Consider the following 16179-nt stretch of genomic DNA (forward strand, 5'->3'; position numbering starts at 1 on the left):
GCCCAGTTACGCGAAATTTTCCAACTTCAAGAGAAGTCAGAAATCTGCAGATTTTTTCCTGTGAAATCTCTCAATTTTTAAAAGTTGAGAGTCAAGGTACTGCATTTACATATTACAACTATAAAGCTACATAAATGTCATTTCCATTTACATGTACAAATCCAGGCTTAAAAAATAGCATGACTGAAATGTACCCTGGTGGAAAATTATATTCAAACTTAATCCATGGTATACTTTATCCAAATGCCAATTCAAAACCTGAATGAGTCAAAGTCTCACCCTTCAATTCTCTACACACATACTGACTGTTTTCTATGTCCAGTCACCCTGTTGGACATCCTGCTCGTGCTGGTGGTCCTGAGAGGCAGAACTTGAGGGGACAGTTCCAGGGACAGAGCACACCTCAGTCCAGCTCTCTACTAAATTAAGCAGAGAGAACTGCGAAGTTGGAAAGGGCTGAATGGGAGGGAGCATCTCACCAAGTGGAAGTATTCAAACACAGGCTGAACATGCTATAGAGATTCCAGCAAAGAAAGCACTGCTGGACCATGTGGCTTTCAACACCCCCTCCAAAATTTAGTACAAAGAGAGTTCAAGCATAGGCTCTGCCTTAAAAGGACTTAATCCAGGGAAGAGTAATATCATCGTCATGATGATCATCATCCAGCTGGGTGCCTCTATGTTTTAAGCCTGCCTTTTAGAGAGCATTAGCTCGACAAGAGGTTCACAGTTCCTTGAAAACAGAATATTGCAGGGTTAAAAAGGACTGGGAATTAATTCAATGTAAAAACAACAAAAACTCCACAGACCAAACAAAATACCTGCAGACTTTCTGTGGTTTAAGCTCTGGGCTGCCTAAGAGCAAAGATCCTGCCTGCCTGAACACTCTCCTATTATCCACCATAGGTACTCAATAATCATTTGCTGGATGAAGAGTCTAACAAAAAGCTCAGAAAAACCCTAAACATGACTTGCTTGATACACTTCTGGCAGGTATGCATTAAATTGGAATAATTTTTTGAGGAAAATTTGTTTGGTAATATTTATCAAAATCTAAAACATACCGATACTTAGTAATTCAATTATTACAAAGAAATTAACCTACAGATATAGTTGCTGCAAGTACATAAAGACATGTGCACAAGCATGTCCACTGAAATACTGTAATGCAAATCCCAAATCTAAAAAAGATCTAGCTGTCTACCAATAAGGGACTCAAAAAATTATAGTGTAACTACACAATGGACTGTGTTATGCAGTTCCTAAAGAATGTCATAGATTTGTGTGTGCTGATATGGAAAAATATTCAAGAAATATCACATGAGAGTAAGGTGGAGAACAAGACATTTACTACATACCAAATGTGTGTTTCGTTTAAAGATGTATATGTTTACATTCCCAGATGCTTGTGAATGCAAAAATTAAGGCACACAAAAAGTCCAAAAAAATGTATAAGGAACAACAGCTCTCAGGGTGAGTGGGAACGAGAAATCAAAAGGACCTTAACTTACTACTTTTCTGTGAATACCTAGGCCATGTGCTACATGTATGAAAAGCAAAAAGCCCTCGGGGTTTCCTTAAGAGATAAAATCTACATCTACATTAAAAAGTCATAAAGGTCCTTTCAAATCCTGGCCCAGCCAACCTCGCTTCTAACTGTATGTCAGAAACAATACTTATTGAGTTGCAGTTTTGCAAATGTGCCTTGTGCTCATGTGCCAGCCTTTGCACAAGCCACTCCCACAGTCCTTCCTTGCTTTCTTTGCCTTTCCCACTTTAGAAGCGCTGTAAAAAAAAACAAACAAACAAACAAAAAAAACAAATCCCACAAAAAAACAAACAAACAAAAAACCTCCTTGACCCTCCCTTCTCAATGCTAAATTAAGTACTGGGTTTCTTTGTTTGTGCTGCTCTGACAGAACCCATCCCAGAGTGCTGGGCTGTCAGGCCCCTTCGAGTCCCCCTCCCCTAACCTCCCACAGAAGTTAGGAAGGGTCTAATCTTTGATTTGCAGGTCTCTACCACAATGCACATTCCTTGGCCTGCGACTGATGCTCAATGAATGACACAGGGAGGGAGGGACACCCTAATTTAACTATAAATAACAGACTTCGGTGAGAAAAGACCTGAGTTGCAGTTCTTAGTCAAGAGAACTTTGACAAATGACTTTACTTTCACCTTTACTTTTCTAATCTGTGCAATTCCATTCTATGTTTATTTCTGCATTCATTTATTTAGCACATTAAAAACCATGCATAATGATAGGCACTTTGTTTCCATGACCTCATTTAGTACTTACCCTGTGAGATCCTGTACTCTTTTCCATTTTAAGACAAATAAACTGAGACTGAGATAAAGTTAGAGTGCTTATAAATTGGTAGGGTAGATATTTAAATTAGACACCTGTCTGCCTAAATATTGGATTCCTAAGCCCCTACTTTATATTATCCTCATTTTAGATGTTTAATAATCTGAGGTCTCCAAAGAGTTATAATAATTTGCCTGAGATAGTACACTACAACACCAGTACCTGAATCCAGATTTTTTTCTCAATAGTTTTTTTTTTTTTTTTAAGTCAAAATAGGAGTTCCTGCTGTGGCTCATCGGTAATGAACCTGACTAGTATTCATGAGGATGCAGGTTCAATCCCTGGCCTTGTTCAGTGGGTTAAGGATCTTAACCCACTGAACAAGTGAGCTGTGCTGTAGGTGGCAGACACAGCCTGGATCTGGTATTGCTGTGGCTGTACCTGTGGCATAAGCCAGCAGCTGTAGCTCTGATTTGACCCCTAGCCTGGGAACTTTCACATGCCCTGGTGCGGCTCCAAAAAGCAAAAAAAAAAAAAAAGATAAAATAATAAATCAATTATTCATGATTTTAAAAAAAAACCCACAAACTTAAAGACAAAAAAAAAAAATCTATCAACAAAAACTTTTTCAAAAAACCCTAATAAAATAATTTCAAATTTATTAGACCTTAAAAATCATCTAATTCAACCACTCACCTGATTCTCCCAACTTCATAATATTGCTGCCAAGCAGTCATCCACCTTATTCCTGAAATCTTACAACACACTATCTTCCTGAGCAAGAGAACTGTGGTTAACTCATTCAGAAAGTTCTTTCTTTTGATGGATCATAATCTCTTTCCTTGTAACTTTCACACATAGGTCCTGATTTGATCCCTCTGGCCAAACTAAACATGCTTCTTTCATATAACTGCATTTGAAAAACCATTATCCTCTTCCCCAGGCTAAACAATAACAGTGTCTTTAACCCAACATTTCCTACAGTGATGTCCCTAAGATAGTATTCCAGGAGCTATTAACAGGCCTCAAAAATGTGTTCTATGCCTCAATTCATCTGAACTCACCATACCTCTCTCTTAAGAGCATCACAATGAACACACATATTTAAGGCCACGAAAAGTTCTAGTAAAAACAAACCTTTCATCTTTAACTCACGGTTTCCCAAACATTTCAATATGATACCGTAATTTTACCTGGCACCTTTATTAATTTTCTATAGAACCACTTGGAAAATGGTGCATTAACTGCTTCTTATACAATATAGTTTCATGTTCCCTCATTATCTTCTTTTTCCTTTAAAAGCATGATGACCCAAACAGAAAAGTCCATCAGTACAGAGAAGGATTAAATTAGTGTTTTACATAACGTATGATCCTGACAGTTCACATTAAGCAAACTGTCAAAAACAAGAAACAAACAACAACAGAAACAAATCTGCCCTAGCCTATGGCAAGCAAAGGATTTAGTCATACAGAATTTCACCTTATTTGGTTCAACCCACCAGGTCTTCCCACCCTACTCTGATTTTTACCCACTTGTGCTCCATCTAGGAAATGACCTAACTCTTCCAAAATACAACTTTTATATCTGCAAGCTTAATTAAGAGCTATCTTTCCAAATATAAACAGAAAATAACTTAAAACTGCCCTAGTCTGACCAGTGAATAGTAACAGAATTCAACACTGGCTTAAATAGTCAACATCCATCATCCTTGTAATCAAACAGAATGTCATTAATATTACTTGGGTCCTGATAATTCATTTTAAAAATGTATTTACATTTGAAGAACAGGTATACATGATATCCTAAAGAAACCTTTTTAAAAAAAAAAATAAATAAAGCTACATTGTAAAGGTCCATCTACAGAAAAGGTAAAAAGCTGTTCAGCTCTTCCTCAGTTCCTCCTTCTGTGTTCATTTTGCCATGGCCAGTTTGGCCTCATTTCTCTTTATATAATTTTCAGATTCTTCTAATTTACTGGCCTCATATATTTATTAATTGGCAGAAGTAGAAAAGAAGTCTTTCAAGAGAAAAGTCTTAAGTCTGTATATTCAGATAACCATACACTTTACACTACACTTCAGTAATGTATTTTATTAATATAACCCCAAGTCCAATAAATCAATGTAATATTAATAGATTCTAATAAAAGAGATTTTACTCTGTTGACAATCAGAATCATTAATGACGTAAAGATTAACCAGCCTTTTGTCTTTGAATTAATGCAATTTTTTCTACCATCAGTCCTTTAAAATTAAAAGCATTTTAAATGATGTAACTACCCTTCTCCGCTTAAGACTGTTTTTATTCTATGTTTTGCCACTGTATCATCACTGAAGGCTTTACAGTAAGAAAATATTACAATTGCAAGTGGACCTTAAACCACCTCCAATTTTATACACTGGAAAATCAAGAGTAAATGAGGTAAAGAAACTTGAGTAAGGTCATAAAACTAGTAAATGAAAAGACCTAGGGCTCAAACCCTCATAGATTTATAAACTCCAGTTCTCTTTCATCATTTAGTCTAGAGGGACCTTAATGGACTAGACATTCCACAGGACATCACAGTGGCTCCTTACACAAAAGACATCATGTTCATACAAGGTGGAGAACAGGAAACTTTGAGATTTCTGGTTTTAAAACATGCTGTAGGAAAATGGATGAGGAAAAAAGACTAGTCTAATATGCTACCTTAAACATGCAATTTATTGCCTATAATAAATGCAATAGATAAATATAGCTTCTGCTTTCATTTTATCCAAAAAAAGTCTTGGACTTTTTTTTTTTTAAACTGTAAAACACCTCCTCTACATGGCTGACTTCTGCAACCCATTCCCCCTCTCACAACTGCTTTATAGATACATATTTTGGGTTAATCTATGTCACTAAAGTTATTTTTTTTTGTCTTTTTTTTTGCCTTTTCTAGGGCTACTCCCACGGCATATGGAGGTTCCCAGGCTATGGGTCCAATCGGAGCTGGAGCCACCAGCCTACACCACAGCCACAGCAACTCGGGATCCGAGCCACGTCTGCAATCCACACCGCAGCTCACTGCAACGCCGGATCCCCAACCCACTGAGCAAGGCCAGGGATCGAACCCACAACCTCATGGTTCCTAGTCGGATTTGTTAACCACTGCGCCACGACAGGAACTCCTAAAGTTATATTTTCAAAGATATCTAGAGTCCCATGTTGAAATAACAGGCCAGACTCCACATTAAAGACTCTTTTTACTAGATAAATATTAGAAATATATACTACATTAGTACAATCAAAATATAAAAACTTGAAATTACAGAAGTATAAGATATGCTGAAGAATCCCATCCTCTCTTTAAGAATGAATATGTTATCTTAAAGCCTCCAAAACAACAGTAAAATGTACATCTATCCAATTCACAATTAAGACAGTTTAAAAATAGCTAACATGAAAATTGTACTTAATTTAACAAAAATACATTTCTAAAAGGACCAGAATTCAAGAACCTCTAAAGCAGGCATACAGTATCTTTACATTCATTCCAAAATGTTCCAGATCAATCTGAAAATTACCAAAATTCCAAGGAAGCACAGCAGTCCTACACATTATGATAAAATTGACATACCACCTGAAGTTTCAGGCTCATTTAGTCCTCAGCCACCTTCAACTGTGAAGTCACAGTCCTAAATTTTACAAACGTTTTTCCTTACCCTCCTCACTCAAGGAATCTGAGTAAGAGAAGGGTCCTGAGCCAGAGAACAGCATACAAAAAAAACAAACAAACAAACAAAAAAAGTGGGAAAGGTAGTATATGTAAACTCTAATTTTCACAGATAAATCTTTTTTCCTAAGCTTTGAACTTTCAAAGATTCTTCTCCATATCAGTTTCAAAAGCAAAAGAAGAAGGAAAAAAAAGAATAAAAGAAAAAATCCACTAAGCTATAAAGCATAAGGCCACAATAGCATAACCAATCATAGGATAGATAATTCAAGTAGCAATTTGAATCAAGACCTTAGCTTGAGATGCTAACTATATCTTCATTAGTATTAAGCATTTTAATAAGTTAACAAAAATAAAATTTTCAAATTCCTACTGCCTTGCAAAATAGAAAATGTATTAATGAAAAAATGACAAGCACGATTTTAGCAAAGTATAAATGAAAATTAATCACTTATTTAAAGGAATTTGTCAGTTGTGTTCAAACTACTTAAACTGAAACTTCATCTTCTGAATTACTACAAAAAGTTATGAAGTTTTGAAAATGAACATATGAATTTTAAAACCTGAATAATTTTTTATTCACTAAAATTAAAAAATATTAATTTCTAAGATATCAAAATACATCTACAGAAAGCACATCTGATCTGTAAGGCGTCCCTTAAATTACATGGCATTAACTTCCTGACTTGTTAGTTCAGTTGCTACTGAGTGCAGTACACTGACACCATAGCTGGCAGGTCAATAGAAGTTTTTTAGCAACAACTCATTTTAGTGACAGACTGCACTACAGCAACATGGTTCAAAACTGAGAAGGATTAATCAAAACTGTATGATATGTAAGCCTAACATTATTTCAACATAAAAGGATATAGACAGATTGGTTCAATTCCATTATAAATTACTTTTATTAAAGAACAAAAGGACATTTTTATTCCTAGAAGTTAAACATATGATGTATAAAAAGTTTTAGTATTAAGTATTTCACAACCTCTAGTAATACTGTAGAGGGCAGGTTTACATTTAGAAAAGACTTAAAACCTGAACTACTTTAAAAGATAATTGTGGCTAATAATAAGTTTTTAAATGGTGCCTTGAATAATAAGTTTAATAAGCCCTTTGAGATAAAGCTATCCATAGTAGAACCAAAATTCTTGCATACTACTACAAAACTGGGCGCTATAATTGGTTGCCTAAGATCTTCTACAGTCCCTCACCTGAAACCTGTTACAGTTTGAACACAGAGATCATATTTTCTTGCTTCACCAACCACCAGGTAGTAAAACAAAATGAGAAACATTAACAGCATTAATAGGCAAATCTGGACAGATTTTATTTGATTGTATTCACAGACCCTCCTGAAGCCAGCATGTTTTGAGTTTCCTAACAAAAATGACACCATTAAAAATATGAGCCTTAACTCTTGTCCACTGGTCATATTCTTATTAATGATTCTTACCTCATAATATATCCAGTAATGCTACATCCTTATATTTCAATAAAATATATAATTTACATTTCACTTTATATTTCAAGTGTTGGTATGTATTATAATCGTCAATAATGTTCAAGTCAAATACTCCATCCACCCTCTTAAGAGAAAATTAGCAATTAAATCAGTGCCTTAAGCAGAAACTAAGGCATTGCTAATATTCAATACTTATAGCACTAGTAGTCATCTTTATGTGTGTAATGGCACGTAACCGCAAACAACCTAATTTTTAAAATGGAAGGGTTCAAATGCGGACGCTGGAAAGGAGTCTAATTACCATTACATTAGAGCCCAGGATGGGCTTTAGTTCTGAAAGAATCTAAACGGAAGTTTGCTGAAGTTTGCCGAACTCCTCAACTATACATTGCAGTGACTCTTAAAAGGAAAATATCTTCCTAGTATTTAAATAAGTAAACTCCTATCAACACGCGAATGTTATATATTAGTCTACTTACACACGCAAAACATCCTGCTTCTTGGTTCTACAGTCATCCTCAAACACAGAGTGGGAGAGATTTGTCAAAAAAGCTAAGTCTTGAAAAGCACCTGCTGACGTTCTATCAGACTGGCCTATATTAGTATCCCCATCTACGATAAAAACTATAGAGTATTTTTCAAGGATGTAAAGAGAGAGCCTATAGAAACGTCAACATCAGCTAAACTACATTCACAGATGAGGCAACTTGGTGTCCAGATAAACCAAGCAGCTTCACAAGGATCTCAGAAACCATATCAATGCCAGGATAAAACCCAAGTTCCTGGCTCCAGATTCAATGGTCTTTCCAGTGCCTCAAAGAAAATATTTTTAAAACTAATCATTAAGACTATCTGATATTAGGAAACAAAGATGGCACCGCGCGTGGATGCCCGTCGCCAGCTGCCCGCTGCGGTCAGTTACCGTCCCCTCCGCCCGCGGCCCCCCACTGCCAACACCCGACGCACGAGAGGGCGCTTGGGAAAGAGCGGAACCGAGGCCAAGGCACCCAGGAAACTTCGAGACTTATCCCCGCTACAACTCGACGGAAGGAATCACATTATTGCCAAATCTCACCCAGCAGTCGGACGCCCGGGGCGTCGTCCCAGAGCCTCCCGCGGGGACACGCGGGCGCGACAACGGCCGCAGTTTAGGGCTCCAGCGGGCGGCCGGGACCGCGGTGCTCGACGGAGGAGAAGGAAGGTTAGGAGAACACGGAGGCAGCAGGTGGGGAGCGGCCGGAAGGCGACGAGGGGAGCGGAAATCGAGCGGAGAGAGGGCAGGGCGCCGCCGGCGGAAGGAGCCGCGAGGGGCCCCGACGGGACACGGGAAGGGGCCAGACAGCCGGCGGGGCCACGCGGCGGGAGCGGCGACGGCGGGCACTGGCGGCTTCAAAGATGCCCCCGGGGCGGCCAGCCGCACCGAGGGTCCCTGCCCTGTGGGTGCTCGACGGGCCCGGGCGGGAGGAAGGGTGCAGTCTGCGGACACCGCGTCGGGCCGCGCGTGGGTCCCTGCTCGCAATCGCCGGGCAGGGAGGCTGGCAGGGCTTTGTGCGGCCAGGAGGCAGGCTCTCCAACCGTTACCAGCGGTTTAGCGGTGACCCCGCGGCCCCCATTCCCTCCTCACCCCTTCGGGTCTTCAAATGTTGGTCCTAAATCCTTGGGACCAACGACCACAAACCGCCGCCACCGTTTCGGGGACCAGTCGGCCGGAGCGGGGGTCGCCGCAGGGGGGAGGGGAGCCCACGGGAGAAGCTCGCGCGGTCCTCGCGCCTCGGCTGGGCTCCCGGCTGGCGCCGCGCGCAGTGGCCTAGGCAGCCCCACGGAAAGCGGGGCCTCGACCAATCAGTGGCCGGGGGAGTGGGAGGGACCAAAGTTTAAATTCGTGGGTAGTTCTTAGGAAGGGAGAAGAAAGTAGCTGGAGTGACAGACACTTTAGCCAATTGGAGCTAGAAGAGCGAGCTGTAGGGCGCAGGTGGGCTTAGACTGATACCCCCGGAAAAAGGTTCCTGGAGGTTTGGCTAAGGAGTTCAAAAGCGAGGGCTGCGATTGGAACCTCTGTGTTCTCTTTCTTGGGAATATGGGTGCATTATAAAAGTTCTTTTTCTGGGAGTTTTCAAGTCATAAACTGCTACTCTGACCCAAGACAGTCATGAATACTATGGACCTCTTTAAATAAGAACTTGGGGTGGGAGTGGTATAAGGCTAAAAGTGGTGGGAGAGGGAGAGGAACGGGCTAAAAGGCAGGTTTGTAATAAGACTAGACTTATAAAGATTGAATGGTTTAAATGCACAAGAGAATGGGCATTTAAATCTCTTGAATCAAGAGACCTAGTAATATGCCAGATTCTATGGCTAATCAGTGTGGAGAGTGACTGGGCGGTGGCGGGGCTCAAGAACCAGGTTCTGTGCTTGCGTAAAACCAGCTTTCACTGATACTGTTCTGTGGCGTTCGGCATACATAACCCCGAATTTTGCCCCCATTAAAGATAGAGTTTGGGATTAAATAGACAAAGAAAAAGACGACTTAGGAACCAACTCCATAGACTCAATAGAATATTAGAACTGGAAAGAACCTAGATCATGTGGCTTCTGCTTTATTAACAAAGGGGGAACTTGATGCCCAGAATAATCCAGAGTTACACAGTAACACAGGCCCCCTGATTGCCAACTTCAAGCAGCTTTCTTCTATTCTAACTTGTGATTTCAGTTTGTCTGTTGTCTCCATGTTGGAGGCTCTAATAAATGTCTTAGTTTCCTTTGTTAATGCATCACGCCCGCGTGTGTCTGTCTTTGTCTCTCTATTATTCATATATATATGTTTTTTAACCTACTCCAGCTGTGAGGAAGGAGCAAGAACTTTGGAGCCATTCAGATCTGGGTTCAAATCCTTATGTTACCGTTTTGTGATTGTGACACTTTGGACAAAAAAACTTCTCTGAGGCTCAGTTTAAAATGAGGATTGTGAGCTTTAAATCATGTTAACAAATAATGAGCAGTTATTTTGTGCCAGAAACAACTCTAAGGGATTTTCACATATGAGTTCATTTAATTCTCCCAGTAACTTTGGCAAATGTGCTGGCCCCATGCGGCCCCTTGTTACAGATGGGAAAACAGAGACACACAGAGCTTAAATGGCTTACTCAAGGTCATTTAGCAAGTAAGTGCCCCCATTTGGCTGTGTAACCTGCAGACATAACCACCACGTTATGCTGTCTCAAAGTGCGTCCAGAAACAAGTGGTATAAAACCCAGTGCAAGAGTTCCCATCGTGACTCCGTGGTTCACGAATCTGACTAGGAACCATGAGGTTGCAGGTTCCATCCCCGGCCTTGCTCAGTGGGTTGGGGGTCCGGCATTGCCGTGGGCTGTGGTGTAGGTTGCAGATGTGGCTCGGATCCCAAGTTGCTGTGGCTCTGGCGTAGGCTGGCGGCTACAGCTCCGATTGGACCCCTAGCCTGGGAACCTCCATATGCCACGGATGCAGCCCTAGAAAAGACAAAAAAAAAAAAAAAAAAAAAACCAAACCAAAGAAACAAAAAACCCAGTGCACACTGAATATCAACAAATACTCTTTCCTAAACTCTGTGAGCTTCACTCAGTGGATACCAATCTCATTCACATAGGCTGCATGCAAAGTACAGCAACCAGGGAATTCCTATTGTGGCTCAGTGGTTAACTAACCGGACTAGTATCCATGAGGATGCACGTTCAAACCCTGGCCTCTCTCAGTGGGTTAAAGATCCAGTGTTGCCATGAGCTGTGGTGTAGGTCACAGACGCAGCTCAGATCCAGTGTTCCTGTGGCTGTGGTGTAGGCCGGCAGCTGCAGCTCTGATTTGACCCCTAGCCTGGGAACTTCCATATATCACAGGTGTGACCCTAAAAAAAAAAAAAGAAAAAAAAAAAAAAGCGAAGTACAGCAACCAGGGGCAAGGAGTGGGATGGACTGGGAGTTTGGGGTTAGTATTACCTTTAGAATGGTAGAATGGATAAGTAATGAGGCCGTGCTATATAGCACAGGGAACTATATTCAATCTTTTGTGACAGAACATGATGAAAGATAGTATGAGAAAAAGAATGTCATTATATGTATGACACTTTGCTGTACAGCAGAAATTGGCACAACATTGTAAACCAACTATATTTTAATTTCAAAAGTAATTTAAAAAATTTAAAAAACAAAGTATAGCAGCCAGAAAACTTAAACTGGTAGAATACATCTCCTTTGTTTGTTTGTTTTTTAACATGTCATTTCTCCACTCCGGGAACTACAAGGATGGAAATTGCTGTATCTTATTGATGATATTTGTGGCTGCTCTTTTATTTTTCTGAAAAAAAGATGCCCCACATTCTTAATTTTCATGTTGGGGCCTTCTCAATGATGAGTACTTAATTTTAAATACATGTGTTTAAGGTTAAACTAACTAAAATTGTGTTAGACATGGTAACACCAACTGAAAAGTTTAATCTTTTTATCAGGAGTTGCTGAAGGATCCTTAAAATGTCACTAGGTGGAGATGTTATCTTGTGAGCTGCCCAAGATGTTCCGTAGACAGAAGTGTTGTTTTATATTTCTACCTTTCTTTTTTCCTTTTCCTTTTCCTCCCATTTTAAAGGAAACCAAATAAACAAAAACTCCCACTCATCACTAGAGTCAGGCCATAGAACCTCGCTTTTTAGCTAAGACGATGCTCCTTAAAGACCCCTCTGATGCTTACATTATCTGTCCTTTTGGTCACATTCCTTCTAAATATTTTATTACCCATAGCCTAAAAATAGGTATATTTCTCAAATGCTATGTCCTCTATATATAAAATTAAAGGAATGACCTTTATCTTTATTTTCAAGCCTCCCAGAAAAGAGGATCTTTTACTTTTACCAACTTGAATTACTTTTCAAGATTTCAAATTTTCAAGATTATGGGACAGGTGATTCTAATGAATAGTAAGAAAAGATAAGCTGCGCAGACGTGTTTTTGACCAAAAAGAAGCCCAGAGTTGAAAGATACTTGTTGGTGAGGGGGAAAGAGAAAAGGAGCTCTGTAAGTGTGGGACATGGAAAAAAAAAATTACCGATAAAAAATCAGAAGGGGTATGCAAAATACAGCTGATTAAAGAGATCTGGGTACTGCATATATGTGTTTTTCCCCATATTGAATGCTAGCTTTTGGGATGAAGTTGTCTTCACATACCTTCTACAAAATACAAAAACCTCAAAAGTGGGGGGGAAATCAATGAGAAGTCCCTATAAATGTTTAAAATCCAACTTGGTCCTAAGAAAGGAAATGTAAAGTGAACAGTTTCATAAAAGAGCGTCATGCCATGGTCTGCTTTGTTTTCCATGTGTTGAAGACAAGATAACGAGATAAATACAATATAGAGAGTTAGATGGTGAGAAGCACTATAAAGCAGAGATAGATACAGCTTGTATGTACAATATGGAAGGATGTAATTTATACACTATGGCCCTTGTCCACCCATATCTGGCAAGGATAGCACAGATCCACCAAAAACATGGCAACTACTTGCATGTTTATAGAATTAATGAACTACAGGACACAGCTTTCAAGCCAGGGACCCTCCTTTAATTTGGTGACTCTCCAATCTAAATATCTCCAAACACTTTTAAGAAGTATAGGCACTTCCTTTATGCTTACAGTAGTTATTTTTATTCCAAGTCAGTGGCACTTACTTTCACACCCTGATTAGTTGCTTTCTGTCTGACAGATTAATTTGAACTTTCCATGACTCTGTAATGTGAGTGTCAGCACCAAGATGATTATAAAGTAGAAAGAGTGTTTTTTTTCAGTTTTGGTGATAGGTCACCAAAAGCCATCTTTACATCCAGTCAGAATATAACCTAATTTTTTCAAAGCAGCAAATCACAATAGCGATTTCTGTACATAGGTTGTTGGTCTATTCAGGGAATATATCCATAGCTAAGGCCTGGAGACACAGAACCACCTAAATGTTTGTGATGGGTGAATGGACAAAGAAAATGTGGTACACATACACACACGGAATACTACTCAGCCATAAAAAAAGAATGAAATCCTGCCATTTGTGACAACATGGTTGGAACTTGAGGGCATTATTCTAAGTGAATAATTCACACAGAGAAAGTCAAACATTGTATGCTCTTACTTATATATGGAAAGAAAGAAAAGAAAAAAGGAAGAAAAAAAAGAAACTGAAAAAGCTCATAGATACAGGAAACACTAATGGTTCCTAAAGGCAAGGGATGAAGAGTGGGCAAAGGATGAAGAGAGTCAAAAGACACAAACTTCCAGTTATAAATAAATAAGTCCTGGGGGTGTAATAAATAATATACAGAAAGTGACTCTAGTTAATAATGCATATTATTTGGCATACTTGAAAGTTGCTAGGAGCAGATCTTAAAAGTGCTCGTCACAAGGAAAAACTTGTAACTATCTATAGTGGTAGACGTTAAATAGACTTACTGTGGAAAAGGAAAAATGATAGAAAAGATTGATGAAATTATGTGCTGGTTCTTTGAAAAGATAAATCAAATTGATAAACATTTAGCAAGACTCGTCAAGAAAAAAAGAGTGAGGGCCCAAAAGGATATAGAAACGCATGAATGATAAAATTAGAATCCCTTCAGCCACCAGTGCTAATCCCATTTATACCCTTTGCCCATTGGTCATTTTATTTTTTCAACACAAATTTATGGAGTGCCTACAATGTGCTGGGCACAATACTAATTTCCACGACTATTATTCATGATAAACAAGACTGAAAAAATCCTTGCCTTTACTTTATTCCAGCTACACTGACTTTCTGAATCTTCCTGGCCTACACAAGATAAATTTCTGCCTCAGGGACCTTACTCTTGCCTTCCATGATCCTGAAATAAAGCTTGTGGAAGTGACCACGAGCTCACAGTCAGTACTGTTCTAAGACTTTGCATGTGTTCATTCATTTAATTCTCATAACAACCCTTAAAGCTGGCACCAAGTATTGTGCTCACTTACCATTGTGAAAAAGAAAGGTTGCACAGTTAGAATAATGTTAAAAATCCTGGAATTGATTAAATAAATTGTAAGGCATCTATGCAGGGGAGAACTTGATAGTCCTTACATGTTCTGTTACAAAAGAATATTCATGCCATGGGAAACACTCCTTACTCTGATTTTGATGGAAAAAGGAGAGTCCCATTGGTATTAACAGTAAAATGTGCCTCTGTAATATTAACAAGGATTACAGGTAATACTGTATTTTGCCACGGTGAAATTGTGATATAATTGTTTTATGAAAAGAAAATAAGGTTAATATATTTTTTAAGAGGAAAAAAAAAAAATCAGATAACTTACTTTTCTTTCAGTGCTTGACTGGCAGTGAGGAGAATGCCCAGACTTCAGAAGAGGCTCACCGCCAGCGTCCTCGCTGTGTCAAGAAGAAGGTCTGGTTGGACACCAAGGAGACTAGAGGAAGAACCACTGCCAGCTCCCATTGGGAGACCCTGAGCAGATTAAAGATGGGCTGATCGATCACCCGCGAGCCTGTGACTGTCCCTTCCCAGGTGCGATGCCACAAAAGGGCAGGCAGGTGGGCCAAAGGAAGCACAAGGGCCCTCGAAGGTCCGAGAGAGTGAGCTGGATGAGCCGGGATGAGAACCCTCTGCCTGCTGCTCAGCGGACACAGCAGGTTAAGGCGAGTGACCGCCGCCGGACCCCCGCCTGTTCCTGCAAGCCAACGGGAGTATGTCCAGGAGCACGGGGACTCTCCATCCCCAGCTGAAGCGGACAACAGCCGCAGGAAGCTCTGGGGTGAGCAGCCTCAGACCTCAGGGCGAACCCCGGAAACACGCAGGCGCCCTGGGGACCACTCCCTGCCAAGGCGGGGCTCCGGGAGGCCGCCCTAGCATAGCCACGAAATAAAGTGTCCCCTCCTTCCATCTCCTTGGCCTCTGCAGTTGTGTAGATCAATTACTCAGTAAAGCAAGGCTTCATCTGCCGTAGAAGACACACACACACACACACACACACACACACACACACACACACACACACACACACGGCACAGTAATAAGACAAAGAAATACGCGTTGTAGTTCCTTTTAACAAGGCATGTGTTACTTAGTTATGCACCATTTATCTTGTCTGAACGCATCCCTCTGGTATATGCAAGTGTAAAAATTTGTTTACAATTACGGTGGATGGGGTGACACTGTCCCCAAGGTTCCTGTGAGGCTGGCCCCAGGGTTGTGTTGCACTTAGTAAAGATTGAATACTGGATTTCTCCTTACTGTAGAAATTTACTGTTGGAGTTCCCGTGGTGGCTCAGCGGAAACAAATCTGATTAGGATCCATGAGGACACAGGTTCGATCCCTGGCCTCGCTCAGTGGGTTAAGAATCCGGTGCTGCTGTGAGCTGTAGTGTAGGTCGAAGACCGGGCTGGGAACCCATATTGCTGTGGCTGTGGCATCTGCCGGCAGCTACATATCTGAATCGACCCATAGCCTGGGAACTTCCATATTCTGAGGGTGTGGCCCTAAAAAGACAAGGGGAAAAAATAAAAAAGAAATTTACTTCATTCATTCAGATCAAAAAGGAGAAAGGAGCTTTGATTTTAATTTAAGAAAAATTCAAATGTTTCATATGTCCAGGCTGACAGTATTTATTTTTAAACAGAAAATTAAGTGACAAAATACTGACTGAAAGAATTCTTTTGAGAACAGATCAAAT

At 40.1% G+C, this 16179-nt stretch overlaps 1 protein-coding gene across 12 annotated transcripts in view; it reads right to left on the reverse strand.

Moving 5' to 3' along the window:
• The window catches only part of RBM46 (RNA binding motif protein 46), a 51778-nt gene extending 36473 nt beyond the window's left edge, over nucleotides 1-15305 (reverse strand). For 5 of the 12 annotated variants that reach the window (XR_014813803.1, XM_084973930.1, XM_084973938.1 and 2 more), the window contains exon 1: nucleotides 8549-9250. The gene's annotated coding sequence lies outside the window, so the exon portion shown is untranslated. Of the gene's footprint in view, nucleotides 1-8548; nucleotides 9251-14804 lie in introns of those variants that run through there. The other 7 variants (XM_084973929.1, XM_084973937.1, XM_084973934.1 and 4 more) reach the window with 3 other exon arrangements.
• Between the last annotated feature and the right edge of the window lie 874 nt (nucleotides 15306-16179).

The sequence above is a fragment of the Sus scrofa genome, chromosome 8 (assembly GCF_054392235.1).
Source record: "Sus scrofa isolate SSC_HxYL_T2T_F1_AM1 chromosome 8, Sscrofa_HxYL_maternal_Yorkshire_Landrace_v2.0, whole genome shotgun sequence".
Taxonomy (NCBI): Eukaryota; Metazoa; Chordata; class Mammalia; order Artiodactyla; family Suidae; genus Sus; species Sus scrofa.